Consider the following 7404-nt stretch of genomic DNA (forward strand, 5'->3'; position numbering starts at 1 on the left):
AGCAATAGCTATTCAGCAAATGAGGTCAATGACCAGGTTTGTTTGTTATAAGCGAAGTAAGAAAAGAAAACAAAGATGAACGTTAAAACTTAAGTGGTGGGGGGATAAAAACATTGAAAAAAAACACAAAAAAAACTAACGTAAGGCAAACGAACGATGTTAAATGTAACGAAAAAACAAAACAAAAAAAAACAGAAAAACGAACACGTGAAAAATGGCTTGAATAAGCCTGTTTCGATATTAAAATTTAAAAAATCGGTAGGTACCCGGGTGTTTTTGGGTGTGTGATCGAGGGTGAATAAGCGAAGTAAAAAAAAAACAAACAGAAAAACGAACGTTAGGTGAAAAATGGCTTAAATAACACTGGTTCAATATTTAAATTTAAAAAATCGAAAAAAAAAAGACATCTCGCACCACGATTCGAACCCAAAATGTTTAGATAACGAACAAACGCACTAACCAACTGAGCTAACGCGACGTACATGAAATTTAGTCAGTTTTTCAACTATTTAAAGTAAATCAGGTCATGACGTCATCTGTCGCATGCGTAGAACCGGTCGTCGTCACAAGAGGACCGTTTTTGTTGACCCTCCCCCTTTACTCCTTTTTTCTTGTTAATCACTAAAATCTTTCTAGAATGGGCTGGTGCTACTAGATCAGGCTATCTGAAGATATTGGCTTCCTGACAAATGCACCCTACATTAAAACCCCTTTTGTTTTTGCTTTTTAACTCAATCATTTTCTGCAAAGCCAAAAACAACAGTTCCTCTTCTTTTTCTTCCTCCCCACACTTCCTGACTTAAAATGCATCAAACAATAATATTATAACCCTTTCCCTTTGCAATTACTAGATTCAGCATGAATAACCTAAAAGGGAGTGATGTACTGTGAAACAAAACAACTAATCTTTCTAGACTCCCAGTCTAGAAAGATTAGTTATATTCCAATCCAGAGTGCTTTTTATATGAATTGGATTTCGATCACATTAAAAACTAACTCTGCCCTCATAAGGAGGGAAGTAATAAGAACAATACATTAAAAAGGTAAAAATAAATATTTTCAACTGCCTCGTGGCTGCCAAATCTGGAATTTTGAAGGGTGTTAAAAAAAAAAAAAAAGCACACAAAACGGTTCTTGTCCAGAATTCAATCTAATTAAAAAACAAGAATACAGAAAAATCTTTATAGCAAATGTACATGCCACAGAATGTAAATGTCATATTCCAAAAATCATACAAATTGATCAAGTTTTTTTGTTTTGTTTTTTTTTACTCAGAAAATCAAACTTTATATGGAAGCGAAGATGATGTCCATCATAAAGGGAGAAAACTCAATTTGAACAATCGAGAGATCAAAATCAGCTTTATAATGCCTATGAATTATTATTACTGGCTAAAAATCATAAAAAATCTGTTTTTCTTAGTTAAAAAAAATACTTGACGAATTTAACTGATTTTTGGAATATGAAATTTTCGTTGTGACGGGTATGCACACCATAAGGATTTTTCTGTATTTCTGTTTAAATTAGGCCAAATTCTGGACACCAATTCACAAAACAATACATTTTTTACTGCTTTGACAATATTCTGTTTTCAATATTTCATTACTGTGCATAATTTGTTCAACTATATAAAAGTGTGATTTTCTTAAGAAAAATTTTCATTTATGAAAATCAGTTTGAATTTATTGTTAATAATAGATAATTTTTTTTTCAATTATAAAAAAAAGTTTGATTTAATTAGCTGTTAATAATTAAATTAATTGTTGAATATGAATTGTGTGAAAAAAAATAAAAACAAAAAAAAATGGGCAAAAATATAATAGTGATTTGGGGGCATTTTTTTTTTTACATTAATCAACAAGATAAAAATAATATATATCAGAAATAAATGTTACTAAAGGCAAGATAAGTTACTATTCTATCTACCTAAATAAGGTTTTGGTGTTTTAACTTATTATAAAGCTTTACTTTGAAAGTGTCAAATCTGTTGAGTTGGATTGAAAAAAAGAATGGCCGTTTTATTATAGTCATTTGGACACTCAATAATCGCTCAAAAATCGAAAATTAAACAAAATACCGGTAGAAACCAATCTAATAAATGCCACTAATCATATACAAATGTAAAGGATCCAAATGGCTATAGTAAAACCATCATTTTTTTTTTTTACTAACTGAACAGATCTGATACTACTTTTGTTTCAAAATAAATTTTAAAAACTTATCCAGGAAAGTAAAGAGTAATTTATCTTGCCTTTGGTAACAGTCATTTGCTTTTTCAACCCTTTTTTTATTTTGTTGGCTACTGTAAAAAAATGTCCGGATTTTGTTTTGAATTAACACCGGTCAAAATTTCATATTTGTCGGCCATGACAAAGTTGGAATTTTCTATCTAATCAAAACACGTGGTACTTGTACAGTTTAATCAAGACATTAAAAAATGAAAATATCAAAAAAGGGTTATGTTGTACGTATCCGTTTTGATCTTCAGATCTCCGAAAAAAAATTTCACTTAATTTGATCGAGTATTTTTTTTTTTTTACAGCGGAAAAACATGTTTTTATGACAGCACGATGAAGGTAGACATCTTGGATTTTTAAAATATTTTTGATGGGATTTTAGAAACGCCACGGGGAGATAACTCAGTTTAAAGCGCCGACACCCCCTCCCTATCTTTAATACTAGCTTTTCTTCCTAAAAAAAATCGAACCTTTTGCTCGGTATCATAACAAATTGTTTTTTCGCTGTAAAACAAAAACTACTTGATGAAATTAAGTGAAATTTTTTTTTCGGAGAACTTCATTCCATAACGGATATGTACAATTCAAACTTTTTTCGATATTTTCATTTTTTAATGTCTTGATTAAACTGTACAAGTACCAAACAAGTAATAAAGCATGCACAAATGAAAGCAAAAGACAAGATTTGTTAAAAATTATTTTTTGTGCATTAAAGAATTAAAAGACAAGAATTATGAAAGTTGTCTTCATTTTTAATGAGTTGGAATTTGAAAATTTTTCATAGAAAAATAAAATTACAGAAGTTATGTTGAATGAAATGGAAATATTTAGTTGTTTTCTTTTTCATATAAAAACAATGTATTTCATAAAGTAATTTTGATGCTGGTTCATAACCCCTGCCCAAAGAAAAAAACAATACTTGTGCATTACTGTCCCTAAAACAACTTTTTTGGATTCATTTAGACGATCACAGAACAGGAGGAGATAATTCAATTTCAGAACCGGGAAAATCAAAAATGTCAACACCAATACAATAACGCAAAATAAAAGATTGAAAAGATTAATTATCTGAACATTTATTGAATTAAAAGAAAATTAAGACAATTCTAATAATACAAATAGAAGATTTTTCAAAGTTTTTTGTTTTTTGTTTTTTTTACACAAAAATTCTGAAATGTATGAAAATCGTCAGAGTGTATGACAATTAAAATTCATAAATAGATTTGGACAGGCATTAATGGAATGTGTGAGTTTTTTTGTTGTTTTTTTTTTTTTGCTTTGAGAAATTTCTAATAATACAAAAAATGAGTTATTTTTCAAGTTATTTTTTTATTATTTTTATTTATTTATTTTACACAAAAATTCTGGGCACGTAATGTTTTCTTTTATATATATTATTTATATTGTTATTGGCATTTTTGATTCTCCCGGTTCTGAAATTGCATTATCTCCCCTCGTTCTAAATCAGGCTTCTCCAAAGTTTTCGAACGGATGGGAGAGGGGCATGTTGCTGACTTTTTTAGAACTATGTGGACCAAAAAAATAAAAAATAAATCTGGACGTGTTTTATACTGTTTTGTGCAGATGTTTTATTTCTTGGTGAAACTGGTTCTCCAGAACCTCATTCTTTTAATCATTTTCTAAAAAAAAAAAAAGAAAAGAAAAATCATCACATTATTTTCACACATTTCTTTTGTTTATTTTTTTCTGAATATTTTTTACGTTTTCCATAAGAGCTCCATGCACAACATAAAAGATCTTGGCAGGCCAGATTGGGTCTGCAGGCTGTAGTTTGAAGATACCTGTACTAAATGAAACCCAACAAGTTGTTCCATAGCAGTAATGCACATGTGTCGAAAAAGCAAGAATGAAGATGATGTATGTAACCATGATGAAAACAAAGTATCGCATGCCAAACTATCACATAAACTGATCAAGTACTTTCATTTTTATAAAGAAATCATTTTAAAGCGATTCATGAGAAATCATAGTCCTCTTCCTCATATTTAGAATGGCTTTCTAAAATCTTGTTGAAATGTGAATTATCTCCCTTATCTTGCAAATGGCGTTAAGAGGTTGTTGATCATCATTTAGCTATAAAATTTCATTTTCTTTTTTAAAAATAAAACTACTTGGTCAATTTATGTGGTTTTTAGCATACAATATATTCTTTCCGTCATAAGTACATCCATTGCACCACTTTTGATTTTTCAGGGGGGAGGGGAGGAGTTAAGGACTTGCACCATCATTTTTTATGTCTTTATGTTTTGATTTTTTTTTTCTCATTTCATGTTTCTTCGTCCACGTTATAGCTTTTCCATAATGGCCTTTTCATGATCATCACAAATGTATCTTTATTTATAAATTTTGGAGGTAAAATTGACAATGTCCATTTGGCAATTGTATCTATTTCTGAAATAGGAAATTGGGAGATTTTGCAGTATAGACACCAAAACAATAAAGTGACAATATATAACAAATGTTACTAAAGGCAAGATAAGTTACTCTTCTACCTACTCTAGGTACGTGCAAAATAAATAACCAATCCCCAAAATGTATAAACATTTTTGTTCCGCCCTTAACTTAAAAATTCACCTAAATTCAGAAAATCAACCAATTTCAATGAAATTTTCAATATTTATTAATAAAGAATCACAGAACATAATGAACTTATTATTTTTTAAAACTTTACTGAAAATTTCATTCATAATTATTTTCTTTCAAATTTGAATTTCATTTAATCATTAATAAAAAATTGTTTTAGCGTATTTTTTAATAAATAATAAAATTTAATAAATAGAGTAAGGTAATAGCTAAAATTAACATTTTGAAGAACATTTTATAAATGCTTTATTTCAAAATCCAAGGAAAAACATTTGTAAACAAGCGTCAATCTTTTTAGATTATTATTGAATAAAAAAACGGTAAATTTATACAAACACCGTGACAGCGAATTAACCCTAACCCTAAACCCTAACCCTAAACCCTAACCCTAACACGGTGTTTGTATAATAATACCAAAAAAACTTATATCAAATTAAATAAGAAACTTTTTAGAGAAAAATAAAGAAATTATTACTTGTGTATAGTCCAAAATATTTTAATTAAATAAGCATTTACAACAAAATTAAATTAAACGAAATTATTAATTTTCTGCAAATCAGCAGGATTTGTGTTTATATTTGAGCGAGACGTTTCTTTATACTGTAAATTACTTTCTTTTTGTTTATTATGTAATTTTTAGTTTCAGAAAAATGATAATTATTTTTCCAGAGATTTGTTTTTTCTCTGGAAAAATAATGATCAGTTTTCTTAAACTATTTCAACCATAATTAGTAAATTAAGATCTTAAGATACCAAATTAAAGAAAATGTACATACTTTTTTTTAAAATAAAAATTGCATAATAAACAAAAAGAAAGCAAAAGTTGAATCATTTGGACTTTAAATTCAAACAAATTTTTGTGTTTAACATATAAATATAGAAATAAACTTTGGTTTATCTTTCAAACAATCAAAATTTATATGTAAACTAAAAAAATAATGATAAGCCTCTTTTAAGAAAGCATAGAGGGTGTGTTTTTGTTTTCAGGCATTTTTGCTTGTACCTAACCTACCCAGTTAAGATCTTTTGTGTTTTAGCTTATTTTGAAGAGTTGATTTACCTTAAAACACAAGTGCTGAGTCTTAAGTTAGAACAAGAAAAAAATGCTGACATGGGATGATCATCTGGGGAATCTCAATAATCGCTCAAAAATAGAAAATTAAATAAAAATAAAAAAAAAATAAAGTAGTGGTAGCCCAATAAATATCACGGTGAGGTTTATTTGTTATACAAGAACCCAAGTTTGCCCAGCTGGGCCAACTTGAGTCCTTGTACCGGAAAAATATCCAGTAAATAAAACCTTGTTTAGTAAATCGTTATTTTTTTCATTTTTTTTTTTTTTTTCATTTTTATACACCAAACATGGATATAAATATCACTAAAACATCTGCTGGGTCATAAGCTTCATTTTGGTACCTTACTTGCCTGGGTGGGTTGTCAGTAGGCTGAGATAAACCGCGCGCCACACACAGACTGTAAACCGAACTTACTAAGGGAGTTAATGACTTCTAGTGAATACCAGAAAAATATCCAGTAAATAAAACGTTGTTTAGTAAATTGTTATTCATACACACCCACTGACAGACAGACATTAGGAAAATTTATAATAAGAAGATATTGTTTTTCGTCACTTTTTGTTTCGCTGTATATACTGCAAAATGCTTGCTCAAAAAAAAAAAATAAATAAATAAAAAATAAGACACCTCTCCCTCATTATTTTACACTGTTTCGATTTTGCCTGAATTTTTATTTTCACTTTGTTGCACATGTGAGAATCACTGAAGCAGAAAATTTTTGATGTAGCTCCATTCTTAGACTTTTTTTTTAATCACTTTGTTAAGAAAGTTGGCTCTTTAAAAATAGTAAGTAAACTATTTAAAAAAAAACGTGCTTCTATATAAGTTGAACCAAACTAAGCTGATTTTTTTAACTAAACCTAAAACTTAGGTTAGGGTTAGGTTACGGTTTTAAAAAAAGTCTGGTTTCTTTTACAATCCACAGAGATTCGAAAAAGTAGTCAAAAATTCAAATATATAACAAATAAATGTTATCAAAGGCAAGATAAATAACTCTTCTACCTATCTGGAAAAGATTTAATGTTTTTACTCACTTTAAAATGTTTAATTGGTTCAAAAAACATGTAATATTAAGCGATAGGTATGAACAAGAAAAATGGCGGCGAACTGATATGGTATGTGAAATTTTGATAATGACTTAAAAATACAAAATTATACAAAAATGCTGTTAGTTATTGAGTTTCTAACAGTATTTTGCATTTTCAAGTCATTAGGTGTCAGCTAGAGACCATTTTTCTTGTTCGCACATATCGCTTGATATTACGTTTTTCAAACAAATTAAAAATTTTAAAGTAAGTAAAAACACTAAAAGCTTTTCCAGATAGGTCAAGAGTAACTTATTTTGCTTTTGCTAACATTTATTTAAATATTTGAATTTTTGACTACTAGGTATCTCCAAAACAATGTGAAAAAAAATATGCATGATTCTGTGACGTCAGACTTGTGTTAACTACGCAAACTATGGAAAAGCAGAAGCGACTTAATGA

This window comes from Euprymna scolopes, chromosome 28 (genome assembly GCF_053919585.1).
Source record: "Euprymna scolopes isolate OS-2025 chromosome 28, ASM5391958v1, whole genome shotgun sequence".
Taxonomy (NCBI): domain Eukaryota; kingdom Metazoa; phylum Mollusca; class Cephalopoda; order Sepiida; family Sepiolidae; genus Euprymna; species Euprymna scolopes.